The sequence below is a fragment of the Cnephaeus nilssonii genome (assembly GCF_951640355.1).
Source record: "Cnephaeus nilssonii genome assembly, chromosome: 13".
NCBI lineage: Eukaryota > Metazoa > Chordata > Mammalia > Chiroptera > Vespertilionidae > Cnephaeus > Cnephaeus nilssonii.
The window spans coordinates 68,967,302-68,987,632 of NC_137084.1; positions in this window are offsets into that span (position 1 = coordinate 68,967,302).

The window sequence follows — 20,331 nt, forward strand, 5'->3', positions numbered from 1 at the left end:
AATGACACAATTTTGCAATAAAAAGACATCTTTCATAGGCAAATAACAAAAATATATTTGGTGGTCTCTGCATGTTTTGAATTTTCCAAGCAGTTATTTTCTAACTGATCATCCCTCTATATTCAATTCAAAATAATCCCAACCTAGAATCTTGAATAGTTAAGCATCACAACACATTTTTTTGCAATACATCCAAGTATTTATGCTAACTGTCAAGAGTACTTGGTGATCTGACATGAAATTATTAAATTTTGTTGAACTTGGTTCTCACCACAGGATTGGTAACAAAAAGATTTGACCTCTTGAGAAGACACTAGTTAATATCACTACTAATCAGTTTCCAGTGAGAAAGAACACTTACACAAATAAAGAATTGTGTCATATTCTTGGCTTGGAAGACACACATTGCAAAGATGTCAGTTTTTCCTAAAACCAACCTATAAATTTATTACAGCCCAATGAAATTCTAATGGAAATCTTTTGGAACTTGGCAAAAGAATTTTAAGATTTGGAAAAATAAAAATATGCAAGAATAGCCAGGAAGATCCTAATACAGAAGAATCTTAGGGAGAACTTTGCCAGTTATTTAAGCTGCAGTATTTGCTGCTAACCTATGGCTGCAGGAAAAGACAGATGGTGAAGGAAACAAAATATTGAGTACAGAAGTAGATCCTAATATGAATAGGATTTGATTATATAACAACGTGGTGAAAAGATATGTGTTATTCAGACAACCAACTAGTCATTTGGAAAAAGAATAAAGTTGGATCCCTACCTTGAACTTCCAGATGGAATAAAAATTTTAAATTTAAAAAAATCATAAAGTACTGCCCAGTAGGTGTAGCTCAGTGGTTGAGCGTCAACCTACGAACCAGGAGGTCACTAGTTTGATTCCCAGTCAGGGCATTTGTCCGGGTTGTGAGCTCAATCCCCCGTAGGGGATGTGCAAGAGGCAACCAATCAATGATTCTCTCCCACCATTGATGTTTCTAGCTCTTTCTCCCCCTTCCTTCCTCTCTCAGAAACAATTTTTTAAAAAAAAAATCAGAAAGTACTAACAACTTTAGATGGATATAAGTGAAGGAGAACTTGAAGCCTGACAGTTGTTTGTCCAGACATCAGATCTACCCCCAGCCTCGCCAAGGGAGAGAGTCCCCACAGTGAGCCTGTGAGTGGTCCTGGTGTGACAGTCCCCTGCCCCCGGCTGTAGGAGCTGGAGGAGCTCCGTCTTCCCCCGGCCCACACATAGGGCCTGTGGGCACACCCTGTGACCTGCTGACTCTAGCAGAAAGTGCTCAAGACTGTTTTTCGGATGGCTCTTCCCTGATATACAGTCACTAGCACAATTAGGACTATGGTTGCAAGTTCCACCCACTTAGAGGTGGCCTTGAAGGACTATTGGAAAGAAACATCTTCCTTCAGGCTTCAGTCAAAGGACACATTAAAGATTCCACTAAACTGGAAAATGAAACTTTTACTTGGCCATTTTTTGGCAAACAGAAAAGAAAATTGAAGTGTAAGCTGCGTGATTAATTCTGACTATGAAGGGGGAAAGAGTTATTGTAGCATATAGTAGTAGAGGCAGAGCGGTGACCCCCTGATACACCTCCTCACACTCCATGGGCAGTGTTAAAAATCAGTAGGGGACGCTAGTAACAGCACACAAGCAGGGCCACTAAGGCTCAGATCTCTTTGAAGTAAAAATTGGGTACCCCAACAAGTAAAGAACCCCAACCAGCTAAAGAGCAAATGGAGGAAAAGAATCAGTTTTGTAGTTTCAAGATAGTATAAATGTATTTTTGGCTTATGAATGAGCAGGAAACAGACTGACTATCTTTAATTATGTCAATATATCTCTATTTTAAGTACAAAGTCTGCTCAAGGTTCAGAGAAAAATACATCTTCTTGCTTACTAGTAGTTCTGTAGAGGAAGTTAATACCATCTGCTATTTTTTTATGTTGCTCTCTCTTCAACCTCCCTCATCCCCTGCCTCCGGCCCTTGGAATACTCTGCACCTCTGTCTCTTTTGAGCTTTGCTGTGCATAGTCCTTCCGTTCACCAGGCTAGTTCCCACCTCCATCACTCACACCTTGCACTCTTCCCGCCCCCCCTCCTTCAATGACTGCACACCTACTGCCATGTAAGATTCAGTCCTCTCGGAAGCCTTGTGAGGACATACCCAACAGAACTGACCACTTCTCCCTTAGTTCCATAGGGGAGCCTATAATACTGACATTATAGGCTTACATGTTGGTCTCTGCTTACCAGATTTACCTTTAAATCCACAGGGCTTGGCACCAAGAAGAGCCCATAATAGATGCTCAATAATGCATGTGGACTACACTGATGAATCACCAGCATTAGAGGCAGTTGAGCATGAATTGACTTTCAGTCTCAGACTTTAAATGAAACAAATATTCCTACAGGTTTACTCTACCTTAAATAACTAAGGCTTATATCCACAAGCACCTAGAAAGAGCCAGAATTAATTCTTTCCTCTAGACCACATAAAACAGAACTATTTTTCAGACCCAATATTTAAGGGGAAAAGGTTAATTAAGTCAGCTTCCAGGCTTATGGATCCCCAAAGGTCATGATAACAGCCAATCAGCCTTGGCCCTGGCCTTGGACTCTCCTTTCCCTTTTCTGTTCAAAGGGCAAGAGGAAGTTGTGCAAACACACGACAGTAGTCTTCAGTGTGTTTCCCAGGATCGGCAGCTCCAGGGATAATTAAGGCGTGGAGTTCAGTACTATTGGCACAATTCACATTTTTGTTACAAACCAGTCACTACTGACTGAGTTCTTCCTCCCTAACATTTTCTCTCCATATGATAATGCGCTTGGTAAATGCGCTGTATGTTAATAGCAAGTGAAATGCTAGGAAATTTGCATTTCCCTTCTTTTTTCTCAAAAACACTTTTTCCAAGAGGCCATTTTCATTCAGTGTCATTGCCAGAAGCATGTTTAACATGACAAGAGTCTTGTGACCTCTCCAAATGGTCCCTATTTCCTCCTGAGTATATTTCAATCATCTTTGCATCCCGTCAGCCTATCTAATTTTAATTATGATTCCAGTGGGCATGGGGCTGCTCACATCCAGCTTTCTGCTCTGTGTAGATACACATCAGACCAGATTTTAAAGCCACAAACTTGGAGCAAATTAGGTAGCATTGGGAAGCTACGTTAAAGATTTTAGGATAGTAGAGGCTATTCTTTAAAACAAAACAAAACACGTTTTAATTGATTTTCTAGGAAGAGGAAGGGAGAGGGAGAGAGAGAAAGAAACATTGATGAGAGAGAGTCATCAGTTGGCTGCCTCCTGTACGCCCTCCATGGGGGATTGAGCCCTAAACCTGAGCATGTGCCCTAACCAAGAATTGAACCAGCAACTTCTTGGTGCATGCGAGGATGCTCAACCAACTGAACACTGGCTGGGAAGAAGAGGCTATGTTATGCTCTAATGCGGTAACTTGTCAAATGTTCCTTAGTGATCTGAGAAAAAAAAAAAGCTGAATTTTTCACGATATTTATTTTGGTTTTAGGCAGTTAAGCAAAGTGAGGGTCTGAGCCAGTATGAACAAATGACTAATCTTAGATCTTACCTATTGTAAAATCTATACTGCTGCCTAACGGAGTGAGCATATACAGGAAATGTGCTCAGGTACAGGCCCAGCTCTGAACACTCACATGCTTTATTTTCCTCTCTCAGGAAAACAACCTCAGGAGAAATTCTGTTTCTCTCTCCCTCTCTTGCTTCCTCAAAGCTAAATCTTTACTCTATGCATGCATTTTTAAACCCTAAGTTACCAAATATCAGGTATATCATGTATATGTTTACTTTGAAACACAGACACAATTTAAACCGACCAAGTCGATATTTATCAAAATGACTTTATACATTACCAATTCCCATTCTATTGTAATCACTACTAAAGCCCCAAATGACCTCAAGGGAATTCCTGACAGTTAATTTCTTTGAAATAATCTGAACAGAACAGAATATTCCACAGATATGTATGGAGCATGTACTCTGTGCCAGACACAGGGTTGCACAATGAAAATAAAGTAATAACTAAAAGAGACATTATCCTGTCCTGGCTGGGGTGGCTCAGTTGGTTGGGTATCTCCTGTGCACCAGGAGGTTGCTGGTCCAATTTGAGGTCAGGGCATATGCCTATGTTGCAGCCTCAATTCCTGGTAGGGGACGCAGCCAATCTATGTGTTTCACTTCACTTTCATTGATGTTTCTCTCTCTCCCTGCAAAATCTATAAAAATATTTCTGAAAAAAAATTAAAGAGACCTCATCCTTACCTCCATGATATTTACAATCTGGCTGGGGAGACTGATATAACAAGTCTTCAGTAATAAATGTCATAAAATGTCTAATTAAAACTGAGGATTTTTATCCCAATAAAATACTGAATCCATTATGGCAATGTCACCACTGACTATCCTCTGTCTAAATCTAATGGTCAATTTTCAGTCAATCAAAAGCATTTAATACAATTGATCACACCCTCTTTTTCTAAAAATTTCTTCAATTGATTTCCAATTTTATGAACTGACTCCTATATTTATGATTCCTAAATGTATTTATGACTCTTAAGTTCATATTTTCAACCACAGCTATTTTTCTAAATTTGATACTTCCATATCTTTTGCCTACTCAACGTTGCCTCTAAGATACCTAATAGCTCTCAAACTAAACTGTCCCAAACTGAACTTTGAATTGCCTTCTTCACTTCGCACAAATCTGCTTCTCCACTAATGTTCATTTTTTTATTGTTATAATTAAATGCAAGCCCTATTCATTCAGTTGATCAGGCCAAAAGTTTTGGAATTGTACACAACTTTTCTTTCTTTCATGCTCCTCATTCAACTTACCAGAAAATCCTATTGGATTAACTTTCAGCCTATATCACAATTTTGCCATTTCCCACTGCTTTCCTCACTATTCAAGACATCATTTCTATCAGCTCTATCATTCCAGTAGATTCCCCCTGGGTCTTTCTTATTCCATCCTTTTGTCCTATTCTCTATACAGCAATCAGAGATATTTTTTTAAAAAAACAAGTCTGACCATGTCATTTCCTTGTGTACATCCTTTCAATGGCTTCTCATCACATTTAGAGTAGCATGCTTACCATGACATGTAAGGCTCCTACATGATCTGGGCTTTGCCCGCCTCTCTGTTCACCTTCCCTCCCACTCTTCTTGCTATTTCTTGAGTTTGCTCTGCACATTCCCACTTGGGGGCCTTGGCATTTATGTCCTTCTGCTTAGAATGTTGTTCCCCTAGACATTACGATGGCCCTCTTCTTCCATTCACACATGTCCCTGTTCAAATGTCAACTTTTCAGACTAAACTACTAAAACAGTACTCCCTGCCCACCTCTTTCTCACTACGTTTTTGGCCTGCCTTATTTTCTTTCTAGTTCTTATCATCCCCTGACATTGTGTGTGTCTGTGTCTGTGTATTTGTTTATTGTGTGTCTCTCCTATTAAGATGTAAGATTCAAGAATATGGAAACTTTTGTCTTATTCACTTTCATATCTCCAATGCCTAGAACACCGAGTGCCTGGCACACTGTAGATACTCATCAACTATAGGTTTCATACATGAATGTGATGATAGTAAAAAGAAAAATTATAGAGAGTGATAAGGTATCGTACATGGACATAACTTAGATTGGGGTATCAGTTAAGAAGGAAGCAAAAATGCATTCTGGTTAACATCTAGAAATAGAAAAGATAGCCACACAAATGTGGATAGCAGCTCCCTAACACTCTCAAGACAGTTGCACAGCCCTCCTGAGCTGACCCAGTGCCGGTAGGCATAAAAGCTCTATTGAAGAAAAATGTTTTTCATGTATAGTTTGGTTTATTTTTTTTTCCCAGAGAAATGTGACCAGCAATATCTTATTTATCTGTGTAACAGATCTGTTAGGTAGTTGGACAAGAGAGATGAAAGGAGAAGGAAAAATAAAGGAATAATACCAGTGTTGTCTAAGTGAAAAGGCGATGAAACAGAGAGAAGTCTTGTGACATACCCAGCATGATAGTGGGAGAGCTAGACACGTAATTGATCCTCCTAACTTATTACTGATCTCTGCTTCCAGGACCCGAGATAGGAGGGAAAAGGAGAAGTTTCTGCATATCTACCCAGAGTGGATATGTTTTCTCTTATAGCTTCTCAACCCAAACTTATAATCCCCATCATGACTCCCTTCAAGGTCCGCAGTGTAGGAAAAAGGAAAGGGTAGGAGGAAAATAGGTGCTCTATAAATATTTGCTAAATGGCTACATTAATTGATAAGAGAAACGGGGGCAAGATAGAAGGTGTTGTTATGTGTATGTATTCACATTTACACACACAAGTACAATTCTTAATGATTTGGGTCTGTGTGAAGAAAAGGAGTTTAATTGATAGCATAAAAGAATTATAATTTATGGAATTAGAATATGGAATTAAATGGAAGTTTTTTTAAATATATATATTTTATTGATTTTTACAGAGAGGAAGGGAGAGGATAGAGAGTTAGAAACATCGATGAGAGAGAAACATCGATCAGCTGCCTCCTGAACACTCCCTACTGGGGATGTGCCCACAACCAAGGTACATGCCCTTGACCAGAATTGAACCTGAGACGCTTCAGTCCGCAGGCTGTCGCTCTTTCCACTGAGCCAAACCAGTTAGGGCTGAAGGGAAGATTTTGTCTCTATTTCTCTGGCCTCTGAGTTTTTTCTCTCAATGACCTCTCAACTATCAGTTTTTATTTATGTCAAAGTATCTTTTCTTCAAAATTATAAAGAAAGTACATCTGCCAAGTACAATTTTATTGACCTATCAGATTTAAATATGTAGTTTATGTTTTCCCAGTCCAGTCCAGGCATATGGTAAGATTGAAATGACCGTAACAAACAGTATCACTTTGACTTGGCCCTTAGAATTTTTTAACCCAGTCAGCCCCCAGAGAATGTTCTTCTATGTGCTCACAGATGTGATGCAAGTGGCTACAGCACAGCATCTGACATTTCTTCCCTTTTTCGCTCCTGACATGGGCCGTGTGGGTGCTGGGCCCTCGGGCTGTTAATTCTGTATGCTTCTCTGTGTCAGTATCTCTGTAAGTCTTCCTCATTTCACTTCCAACTCTTCCAACACTTGTCCTCTGGCCACTTTCCCCCTCTTTCTGAAGCACAGTGTGCTCTGCTCTTTCTTTTCCTCCTGAAGTACAATGGTTCTTATCTGCATGTCTGGACATCACATTTATGTAACAACCTGCTGGGACACAAGGGCCAGGATATTATTTTTGAGACATTGACTCTACCTCGTTTCCTTCTCATCAGGAAAGAATGAGGGGTTTGGGAAGATAATGTTAAATAGCTGCTAAAAAGCCATTCCCAAACCTCTTTTGCATTTATGCCTCCCAACTGTGCAGCCTGGAAAGCAGAACACTTGCTTTTCCGTCTCCCCTTGCATCTGGAGGTTGCCCTAGGAACCAGTTCCGACCCATGAGACATACCTGGCCCTGCGGGTCAAGAGAGACGGGGTTCTGAGAAAGATTCTGCTTTCCTGAAAAAAGAAAACAGAGGAGACTCATGTTGCCTCTTCCCTTCTCCCCTCTTCTTTCTCTCTTGAATGCAGAATTGATGGCTGGATCTGTAATGCCATCTTGTAACCATGAGAAAAAGTTCAGGAGAACCCCAGATACATCAACACTGACATCACTGACTTAGAGAACCCAGGCCAGCACGTACCTTCCTATTAAGTGAGAAAAATAAACCTGTATTTGCTCGAGCAACTCTAGGTTTATTATTTGCAGGTGAGTGCAAGTCTACCTGATACACAGGTGCGCCCTTGCCCCACACCATAGCCCCCTTCAAAGAGAGAAGCCAGAGCTTTGTAAGTTGAAGGAGTAGGACATATTGGTCACCATGGAAAAGTTAAGGTGTTTTTATTTTTTTTTAAAGTAGGCTACTTGGAGAATGGAGATGAATTATTCAAGAGAAGGGAGGATCCAATCTGGGAAAAGGGAGACTGGGAAGGATGGGAAACTATTAGATTCCACAAATAGTAGGGACTTGAGTGGCTCCTGTGTAGTGCCTCAGAGTGGGAGGACCTCAGGTGGGTGTTTCTGTGTCACCAAGTGCGCAGCCCTGAGAGCAGAGGGAGGTCTGTTCTTTGTAGCTGAGTCTGGTCAGTAGAGGAGATCACTGTAAAGGGTGTCTCTCACCCTGCCCAATGCAGCAATTCTTGGAGACCACTAAGGAGCAATTGAAAATGGCATCATGTGTGGGGAGCTGGCACGGCCAAGGCATACTCAGCCCCAGGGCGTCTTATGTGCCACGCCAGCTCAGCCAGGTTCAGTGAACCCGAGTGGGGGTGATGAAGGCTTAGAAAAGACAGACAAGAGAATGAAAGATGGGGACCCAGCAGCGCCAGCGCCCACAAGCCGTGTCTTTATTTGTAGCCAGATGCCACGAGGCAAAGTAAGGGCGTGGTAAAGATGTTTACAACACTCTCGTGAGTTTTGATCCTACTCAATTACATGCACCTGATCAAGCTTTGTTTACTTGCAGCCTATCTCACTTAGGCACGTGGGGCCACGTGTTCGGACCATAGGTTCAAGCTTACAACTATAGCTGTTGGCTATAATTGTGCTGGGAGGCTCTGCCCTCCAAGCTGGGACTTGCACGTGGCCACGAGAGGACTGTCCCTCTTATTAGTCCGAGGCTTGAACCTGTCCAAAACACTGTAGCCGCGCCCCATAATCGTATAGTAGTACAAGTGGAGCTCTACTGTATGTAGACTAAGGGCCAGGTCTCCTGTCTACCCACAGGCTCTAATCGTTTTCTGCAATCTATCTGTGCGTAGAGAAGAGATGGCAACAGTGCCTGATATTGGACTTTTGTCCACCCTAATAAATAGAAGATTAAGCTAGATTTCACTTTTTAACCTATGTCTTTATATTTAAAGTGCATTTCTTGTAGATAGTATATTCTTAGATATTGTTTTTTATAAAATCTTTTTGTTTTATTCAAACAACAATTTTGTCATTCAATTGGTGTGTTTAGATCACTTACATTTAATGTAATTATTAATATGGTTGGATTAAAATCCACCATCTTGTATCGGTTTTGTTTATCCCATCTCTTTCTGCTTTCTTTTGAGTTATTTGAGTATTTTTAACTCCATTTTATCTCCACTATTGGCTTACTTTTTATATCTCATTTTCAAAAATGTTTGTGCTTACCTTAGGATTTAAAATATACATTTTTAATTCATCAAATAACATTATAGTATTTCACATGTTGCCAAGGACTCATAACAGAATATTTCTAATTCTAGCCTTTTATCTTTTGTGCTATAGTGATCATATACCATAAAAATAAAATATATTGATCCAACTGGTTTTTGTTTTAGATAATCAGTTATCTTTTAGAACAGTTAAAAATAATGGAAAGAAGAATTTTATACCTACCTTTATGTATGTCAGAGTTTTCATTTCTTTTTGCAGATCCAAGTACAATATCTTTCTAAAATTAATAAAAAACTATTATATTAAAATTGTATAAGGAAAATCATTATATCACCCACGAGACTATTTGTCAGGTCCATAGATGATAAGAATTAATATAGAAAATACTCTTTTTCAATGTGATTCAATTAAATGGCTCAATGCATAGTTGACTGTATTTTCTCTTTGGAAGAACTTTTTTAGTGTTTTCACACTTGTATAAATAATCATGACATTTATACTCAAATATTTATATAAAGTTCAAACTTCAGGACCCTTTTGGACTGCATGTCATTATTACTACCACTAACTGAATATAAAAATGACTTAAAACATGTATTTTGACTGTATTGATTAGATCTTCATTTGTGGCTTATTTATACGTTGTTACCAAATTCCATAAAAAATAGCCTATGGATTAAACTAAGTTAGTTAAATAGGGCAGAAAAAATTTAAGAGTACTGAGAGTCTGGGATCTACTGTTAGACATTTAAACAACTGAGATATTTTAATATTATTTCCAAATGTATGGCACTGCTTTTCTGAATAGCTACCAAAAAGTAAAATATGAAAAAAATGCAATGGTATTCTAATGGAGACCCAAAAGTATATCATAATCATCCTCCGTGTTCCTCAGTTCTTGGGCAGGTGGCAGATTCATTTCTTTGAAATAGAAAGTGAACAGTTTCTTACAGACATTACTTATAATGATATAATATTTGCTAATATATAATTCACATTCTTTGGCATTTATTTATTTGTTTTTCTGCTGCTTTTGTCTGTGTCCATATAGCTCATCAATTTACTTCAAAGTAATGGTATAAGAAAAGGAATTTATATATTTTTAAGTGTCCTTGTCCAGAATGAATGGCCCGATCAGCTGCCAAGATCTTAGTGAATTTTTTCTTGTTGTCATTTCCATTTGGGGGGATATGTGTCAATGAGACCAAAGTCATTCATATATATATTTATTGTAAGTTCATGTTCCAAGTTTTACCTCTGAGTCCAGTCACAAATCTTATTTAACCTTACTTCTAAAAACTGTCTTTGTTCAGGTTGCTACAACAGAATATCATCAGTTGGGTGACTTATAAACAATAAATTTATTTTGCACAGTTCTGGAGGCTAGAAGTCTAAGAGCAGGGTGCCAGCTTGACTGGGTTCTGGAAAGAGCCTCTCTGGACTGCAGACAGCTGCCTTCTCGCTGTCATCACATGGCAGGGAGCAGAGAGGAAGCAAGCTCTCCATGACTCTTGTAAGGGCACTAACCCCATTTAAAAGAACTCTGCCCCCAGGACCTTATCTAACTCTAATCACCTCTCAAAGGCCCTACCTCCTAATACCATCATCCAGAGGACAAGATTTCAACATATGAATTCTGGGGGGACACAAACTTTCAGTCCATAACAAAACAACAACTGAAAAACTACAGGTAGGAGCTCAGGAGGCAAGTAACTTGTTTCTGTGTAATAAAGATTAGCAGCGCCATAAACCTGCCCAAAGAACAGCTGTGACCTACACAAATAACAGAGCTACATGTCCACAGTGCACAGGGAAATTTCCACTTAGTTCTTTTCATCCCACCTCGGGAGGGGGGTACACCACCTTTCCCATGAGGTGTCCAAATGAGGAGGCTCACTAGCAGCTGAGAATGCTGCAGCATCGGCTGGCCACGGGCAAGGAGCAGGCAGGGGGAGGACAGGGAGGATGTTGGAGCACTGGGCGGTTAGTGGCAAGTAGCGCTGTATTCAGTCTGGCCCATTTTTATATTCTGCCCTCCTTATTCTAACATCTTTATGATCCATTTCCATACATATCCCCCAGTTTTTGATGATATATACTAGTAGTCACACAAACTTGCAATTCTTTAAGTGCGTACTCCATTACTTTCCAGAGTTGTTTTGGCCCTTCGAAGCATGATGAAATTTGACCCTAGTTATGGGTCTAGTGAAAACAGAGGGGGAGTGTGGTGGGTCTTGACAAGAAAGAACATTCCCTTGCAAGGCATATGCCTGAAGTGAGAAGATCACAGGAAGGCTAGTAACCTCAGGCATAAGAGGGAAAGTTACTTCTACTGGGAAGAGAGCCTTAGAGTGGCTCAGTGATCTCAGAGCCTCAGTTTCCTCTGGGTTCAACTAGATGTTCTCATTTCAAGTTTCGGGGTGTCATAATGTCCCTGTCAATGCCCTAACTTTCTCATGAGAAAGTGAGGCTGTGAATTCAGCTGATGTTGTAAATCTGCAACCCACATAATTGTTTTGTGTTTGATTTTCAACAACATTGGCTCTGTAGCTGCCAGAAATGAGATTCTTTTAAGGATGTCACAATTAGTGGTTCCAAGATCATTTTCACTAGGAGTTAAAGTACCTGAGATTGCCATTTATTTTTTTCTTCATCCTCTCCAATGCACTCAGAAGAGCTTCTAATGGTCAAGTACAGCAGCTGCATGGGCTCCCACACACTTACTTAATTGGCATCTAATTAACTATAGGTGATAACTTAATTGTAATGCTTCATTCCCTGGGTAACTAGCATCTCATTTTCCATTGGCAAGAGTCTCACCCAGTTCTCAAAATCCATCTTTTCAGGTTTGTCTCCTGGGACCACTCCACATATGAATTCCATAGCAGCCAGAATCTAGTCAGGAGACAGAAATCACACAGTAATTAGATCAGGAAAAACTTTAAATAAAGAATTGTTAACTAATAAAAGGTAGTTAATTTCTAAAAAGGATAAAAGAGGACTCCAAAATGTCCATAAGTGGCATGTGCGAAAAAGAAGTTACTAACTGTAGACTAAGGAAGAGTGAACAGTGTAGGAGCAAGGGACTTAGTAGAGTAGATCAGGCCTCTCCAAGGAGGGCCTGGCTACCACAGAAATACACAGCCTGCCCGGTGAATAGCTTGCCAGAGGGTCTGCACTGAAGTTGGTCTGTAGAAGTAAGTGGTTCATAAGTGCCAGAATAGGGGGGTGGATAAGACCCAGTCTATAGAAACAGGACAAAGAAGGGTGGATTTGGAGCTGACATTAAATTGACATCTGGCACTTTTAAAGATAAATACACTGAGTGGCCAGATTATTATGATCTCTGAACGCATAATAATCTGGCCACTCAGTGTATTTGTATCTCAAATAGGTACCAAAAGTATTATAGACTTTTGCTGGAGATCAACCACCTATTTGCCCTGAGCTTTCTATCAGCCAGTGCAAAGGGGAAAACTGATCAGGTGCATGATTTATAGTATCTTTGATATCAAATAAATGAAGTACTCAAGAGAAGTACACTGAGTGGCCAGATTATGATGCGTTCAGAGATCATAATAATCTGGCCACTCAGTGTATATTAATCTATTTTTCCTCCTTCATGCTCAGACCTACATAGTAAGCTGACTCACATGGAGTAAAAGGTCCTCTATAAAATAAGGACCTTTTACTAAATAAAGTGGCACCAAAAGAAGCGTTAACAATTTTAAGTCATCTTTTGATATCACATCATCTGAAACTCAAAAATTCAGATTGACCAGTACAAATGACAAAACAATCCCATAATACAGCCTTTAGTATTCTTTTCCTTAAGAAAACTGAGAAGTTATATCATGAAAACTAGGGCCTAGAGAGCAGATGTGTCCACCTTAAAGGGAAAAAGGATTTTACATCCAAAATAAGCATGGGAAACAGTATTTATATTCAATATTGTCCTCCAATTATTTGACATTCCTTCTTTGAAAAGGTGGAGCCTAGTTTCCTTCTCCCGACATTGGCTGGACCAGACCTTTTCTAAAACTAGAATATGGCAGAAGTGATAGGTGACTTCCCATGCAGTTACCAAAGGCACCGCCACTCCCACCGTGCTCTTCGGCTCACTCGCTCTGCGGAAGTGACTGTCAGGAGGACACTGATCAGTGGAGAGGTCCACCTGAGAAGGACTGAGGTCTCCTGCCAACGACCAACACCAACTTGCCAACCATAGGATGGGTCATCTTGGGAGCAGATCCTCCCGTCCCCAGTAAACCCTGATTTCATCTATACTGCGACCTCAAACAGACCCTGAGCCAGAACCACCCTGAAATCCTGATCCACATAAACTGTGATCATAGTAAATATTGATTGGCTTGTTTTTTGTTAATCCTCACCTGCGGATTTTTTTTTTTTTTTTTTTTTAGAAAGAGAATGGAAGGGAAGGAGAGAGGAGGAGAGAGACACACAAAGAGAGAAGAGAAAGAGAGAGGGAGAAAGAGAAGGGGGAAGGGAGAGAGGGAGAGAGAGGGGGAGAGAGAGAGAGAGAGATAGAGAGAGAGAGAGAGAGAGAGAGAGACATCAATTGGTTGCCTCCCGCACATACCCGACCAGGGCTGGCGATCGAACCTGCAATCCAGGTATGTGCCTTTGACAGGGAATTAAAGCCGCAACCCTGAAGTCAGGGCCAATACTTGAATCACTGAGTCACACTGGCCAGAGCTAGTTATTGAATCACTGAGTCACACTGGCCAGAGCTAGTTATTGTTATTTTAAGCCATGAACTTTTGGGATAATTTCTTATATAGCAATAGAAAACTAACACAAGTAAATATTGTGGTGCCACTTTATTTAGTAAAAGGTCCTTATTTTATAGAGGACCTTTTACTCCATGTGAGTCAGCTTACTATGTAGGTCTGAGCATTGATCACATACTCAACACATTACCCAAAGTATGAAACATAACGTGACCATTACACACTCATGCAGCCAGTCTCCTTCCTGGTTTAATTTTACGATGTTTTGTTAGGTGTAATTTAAACATTTATTTGCATATAGTAAGAGAAAAATTTATTCCATTCTAAATTGGACTGCTTTTTAGTTTCAATGATTATTTATGCAGAATGTTTTCTTGGTGATTGAGAAGACACTTGTTTCACATCAGTTTTCATTTCCATGGTCTCAAATGTAGGCTATGCTAACCACTGTGGCAGTGAGGATGTGAGGTAAAGGCTCAGTTCTTTCTTTCCTCCCTCTCTTATTACACCTCAGCCTTAAGCCCTTAACTTTAATTCTGGGACTGAGTGTGTTGATGTGCAGTGGGAGAGGAATGGCTGTCTCTGGAGGAAAATAGAAGAGAAGAGACGAAAGTGTATCTGTTCCTGAGAGAGCCAAGTATCAGGGTGTGTCTATAAGGTCGTCTGGCTCTAAACTAATGGCCCAGAGTTATCAAGCTGCCTGCGTACTGACCCTTTTCTTTGCTAAATGTCACCAGCCCAGGGCCCACCAGTCTGGCTCACTGGGCTCCATCATTTTCGGATGGGTTTTATTTCCTCTCCTGATTTTATCCAAGGTCAAAAATATATGGCACAAACCATATGGACCCTTAGCTACTTGGTGCAAGTCTTCATCACTATCTCCTGCCTTCACTGCTCATTGTAAGTGTGTGTATACACACACACACACACACATACTGTTTTAATATACACACTTGATTTGTATTCCCACCTGTACAATTTTTATTTCAAGAGCAGGACTAGGTAAGCCTGTTCTGGAAACGCTAACACATATATAGGGAGATTAGGGTTGGAGTTAGCCAGTTTTTCTGGAGTCAGAACATGGTGCAACATAATTGTGTGAGTGCCAGAGAATATGATCTGAAGAATTGGAGCCTTGGGTGATTGATCAACAAGGCATTGGCCAGGGACACAGAGAAAAGTGTGTCAAAGTGTTAGAGAACATGGGAGAAGCCAACCTCTTCAGAGCCTGTAGGCCTTCACCCCCATCAACAGTCTTTCTAACTATCTCTTTTGGCTTTGCCTCAAGTGGACAGCATTCCAATTACACCCATGAGAGCTCAGAAGTGGGAACTGCCCTCCAGAACAGCCAGGAAAGGGTCTGAAAGGCTGGAGCTCTGGTGTTGAGCTGAGCTCTAGATCCATGGTTGTTGTTTCTAGCAACCGATTTCTAGTTCCTGCTCACTTCCTAGTATTCCTGGGCCACAGAAGAGGCCATTCTCATATGAACACCTTAGAGATGACCAGACCATTTGTCTTGAAGTTTGTGAAGAGTCCAGTGGACAACTCATAACCATGGGAAACAGCTGTGCCTGCAATGTTTGTTTTCTTTTCCACTTGCAGCTATGTTCCCCTAGGGATAGAAGAGAAAAACAATCTCATTGTTTATTGCAAAAGTTTATCTCCTATCTCCAGTTCCTGTGGTCACGGCAACTTTGTCATCTCCTTACCAACGACTGCTGCCTTTCCCATCACCAATAAGGCCTGTTGTCCTTGGGCTGCAGCCACCTTGGCTGTTGTTGCCATTGGATTTATCGCAAGGAGATATCATGGCACACACGTCACTAGACTGCTATGCTCTTGACCACTCCTGCCTCAGCAGCCATTGAGTCTGCTGTGATCATATCTGCCACCATCTTCTCCACCACCACCTCCTCAGCAGCAGCCACTGCCCCTGCTACCTGCGGGCCGGTTGTCAGCCTTCATGGTCATCTCCTCAGCTTCCACTCTCTGTTGCCTGTTTTCTCCTGGATAATACAAGAGTAGAATGATCTCTATGTCCCTTTTCCAAGAGGACGATTAGTTTGTTCAAGTTAGAGGGTTTTTCTTGCACTGGCTGGTTACATTTCTACATAGGGAATAGATTATTTAATACAAGTAAATTATATACTGTACTGAAAACTCTTTGATCACAAACAGGGCAGCTTGGAATAATAATTCTGATAAAAATAATCGACACTGCAAAGTCAAGTTATCTATTAGAATCTCCTGAAGAATTGACTCTTTATAGCTAACAAAATTTGAAGCAGCCTGTGCAAAGGGGTAGGTATGGGTCTGCCAACATTGGGCTACCATGGACTTGGTAAATGATGTTTCTTTATTAAATCCCTTCAAGAGGTGAGAGGCTGAGCAACTCCTTACCATTCAGGTTTTGGTCATCACTAAAATGAATAAATTTTTGCTTTAAATTTTTAAAAACTTAATCTTAGAGGAATCTTAATCTTAACCTTAGAAAATAAATCCTCAAGCTCAGTTGGGGAAAAAGAATAATGAAAAGAAAGAGCTAATTGAGAAACATTCACGTAGGGGCAGAGCATGTCAATGGATGGGACCTCAAGATTAATTACCTGAGTAGCTGTTTCTTTGAGCAGTCTCTTCTATATATTAGAATTTTTAAAAATTCCTTTGCCTAGGGATGGCCAGTTTCACAGGAAAAAAATCCTACACTTTCTAGTGTAAAGGGTAATATAAGTTTGCCTCTCAGAACTCTGGGAGATCCCACTAATTATTATTATGACTTTAATTTGACAGCCCTCCCCTCATCCTGTTCACCTCCACTTTTAGCTATGCCTGATGTTCCAGAGTTCAAAGCCTGGCTGGTTCAGTTTCTCCAGAGTGAACTTTGCTTCATTTTTCACAGAGGTGAGGAAAGGGTCCTATAGTGGGGGAGCAGATCTGGATGTACTAACTGCTCCTTTCAACTAAACCTCCTGTTTTCAGCCCAACCCTACACCCCTGCCTTCAAAGGTGGCTAAAGACTACATGCTGGATCATTCTGTAATTCAAAGACAGAAACTATTTCACTTCTGGTTACCTTCTCCCTGTAGGCACTTGGGTTATATTAGCAAGTTTCGAGGAGAAAAAAAAAACTTGTCTTTTCTTTTGTTCATTCTATAAAAATCCCTGTTATTTTCCTACTGTATTTCACTTTTTAAAATTTCATCTTTGGTCTATCAAATATTAATTTTTGTGTGTGAAGGGAGATGAGGAGATTAGATGAATCTTGCTCTATATTAGGGCTAGCCAAAGCTCCATCATTTATTGAATATCCTCTTACTTGTAACACAAAAGGGAGTAGCGTATACTTTGCCTTCAGAAATCAGAAATGGCATCACAAATCTTACAACATTTTCTCTGGGTCTTAAATGATCAGAAATGTGTGGAGGGAAGTTATTAAGGCATAGGAAATGATGTGTGGAAACGGCATGGAGATATAAAAACAGATGGGAAGTGAAAAATGAGGCTGCTAAGAAGACACTAAGACAGATCTTAAAGAGCACTTAATGCCATATAAAAAATTGAACTTTATGTATTGGACCACCAGGTCATAATATAAGCCTAACATTTTAAGAGATACACACAAATCATCTTGTCATCAATTAATTAAGTGGCCTCCTGGAGGTCCCCTTTTCAATTATATTTGACAGGTAATTTTTTCAGCTTTTCCTCTCCCAAGCACACTTCATGATTCCATCACTGCTTATGCCTCTATGGTCTTTACTTCTTTTTCATCTGAATGTGACACCACTGAAAAGTTACTCATCTCACATATGCCAAATAAGCTCTTCACACATCAGTAGAAAGCAAAAGGCAAGGACCAGTGGACAATCTTTGAGTGCACTCCCCAACCACCACACAAATGAATCAGCAGTGTTCGGAAGCCTTAAGGCTTGGGGTGTTTGAAAACAACCTCTGTTGATGTCCCTCATTAGGGCACCATAATGCTGGGGTTCTTTTCCCAGCCTTACAAAGGGTTCAGCATTCTGGAGAAAGGGGCTGCGCGTAGATGATTAAGAAGGAGTCCAAGGACGAAAGATATTTTTGAAAGGCATTGGGGGTCAGAGGAGCTTCAGCTGAAGGAGCTGTAAGACTCTCCTTGTCTCAGGACCCCGTGCTTTTATTAAACACAATTTTTCCCAAGGCAAGGTGGAAATATACACTTCAAAGGGTAAGGTATCAAAGGGTACAGAAGCATTATCAGTTTGGGGAATAGCCTACAGCTGTTCAGGTGTTTGGCCAACAGGAGGCAATAAAATGCCCTGAGCTGTCTGGCAGCAAACGATCATCCTATTCAGGTTTGGGGGAAGTGCCTTTTAGCCGTTTCCAACAGGTAAATTACATGTGACTCAACCCTGTTGAGCTCCCCAAGTCCCATCAACCTTTTGATGGAACTCTTGTAATTATTACATGCTGGAATTGGTTCTCGGCAAACCTCTGCCCGAATAACTGGCTGGCTACTAAGCTTTGCAGGTACAAAAATAAACCCTAAGAGGTTAGACTGAAAGAAATAAAAATTACAATTGAAATCCCAGCATACACATCAGCAGCTACATATTATGGGGAAGACAAACCTTGCAGTTCAAGTTCAGGAGAGCTACAACCCCTCTCCCCCCAAAAAACCCTCAAAATTTGTTGCTATAACATATTAGCTAAAATGTCCAGTTTTCTAAAAAAATATGAAATATGCAAAGAAAGTGTGACACATAGTTAGGAGAAATAAGCAATCAGTAGAAACTGACTTTTAGTGAGCCCAGATGTTGGCTTTATTAGGAAAAGACTTCAAAGCAACAATTACAAATAAGTTCAAAGAATGAAAAAAAAAAAGATAATTTAATAAGGCAAGGATATTGATGGAAAAATATAAACCACACACACACACACACACACACACAAAGATTTAGAGTTGATAAATACCATGTTGAAATTTTTAAAATGTCACTAGACATATTAGAGATGTCTAAATGTCAACAACATATTAGAGATGGCAGAAGGATGGAAGTATCAGTGAACTCATAATAGAGCAATAGAAATTACTCAATCTGAACAACAGATTGAAAAAAAAAAGATTAGAGAAAAATGAACAGACCCTCAAAGACCTGTGAGACAATGTAAACATATACTAGAAACTCCAGAAAGAAAGAAGAGATAGAATGGGGCAGAAAATCGCATACAAAAAAATAATGGCCCCATACTTCTCAAATTTGATGAAAAACATAAATCTACAAATTCAAAAAGCTCAACTAATCCTATGTAGGATAAACGTAAAGATAGCCACTCCTAGACAAAGAAAAAAATATTGAAAGAAGGAAAAAATATATATATAAAAATCCCCCCCCCCCTTTTTTTTTTTTGTCTAGATGTGGATATCTTTGTAACACACTTTAAAATCAAAGACTCAAATAGGTTGAAAGAAAAAGAATGGGGAAAGGTACTTAATACAACAAACAGAAACTATATGGTGCTGGACTGGATTTATCAGTCAAAATAAACTTTAAAAATATATTTCTTGAGACCAACAGGAATATTTCATGATAAAGGGTCAATATGTTAGGAAGATTTAACAGTTGTAAATGGACAACACCAGTTCCAAAATACATGAAGCAAAACTGACAGAACTGAAAGTAGAAATAGACAATTCAACAATTGTAGCTGGGGATTTCAGTACTCTTCTTATAGTAACTGATAGGACAACTAGACAGAAAATTAGTGAAGCTATATAGAGAAGACATGAACTTAAACCCCGCCCTTATAACCCACTTGAGATAAGCCAACCAAGCAGGAAGGAAGGGATTAGAGCAAAAGCAGGATGTCCGTGGGCCAGAGCCATAAAGGCTAAGCGGAGAGCCAGTGCTAAGTATGAATGCCGAAGATCAGAAGACAATCCTTACAAAACACAGAGGGAAATGATTTTTCTACTTAGAAGAACAGAGAAACGAAGCAGGGCCACAAGAGTCAGGGGTGGTATAAAGGAAAATCAGTTGAGGCCCACGCTGGAACTGACAACCAGAGGGCTGATCCCAGAGAACAGACACAGAAGTAAGTTCCAGAAGGAATGAAAAATCCTTTCTGAGATTCCACCAGAGATCATTTGTTTCAAAGTAACGTTGGGCCAGAAATCTGAGGAGCTCGGTCCAGCCTCCACCCTGTGGGGCCAGACAGAGTGGAGGCAGGAAAAAGAACTGGAGCTGAACAACGGTGCCAATCCAACCAGACTATGGCTGGGCCTCGGTGAGATTAGGATAAAAAATCTCGGGTTTGTAAACCTATCCATTTGTCTGC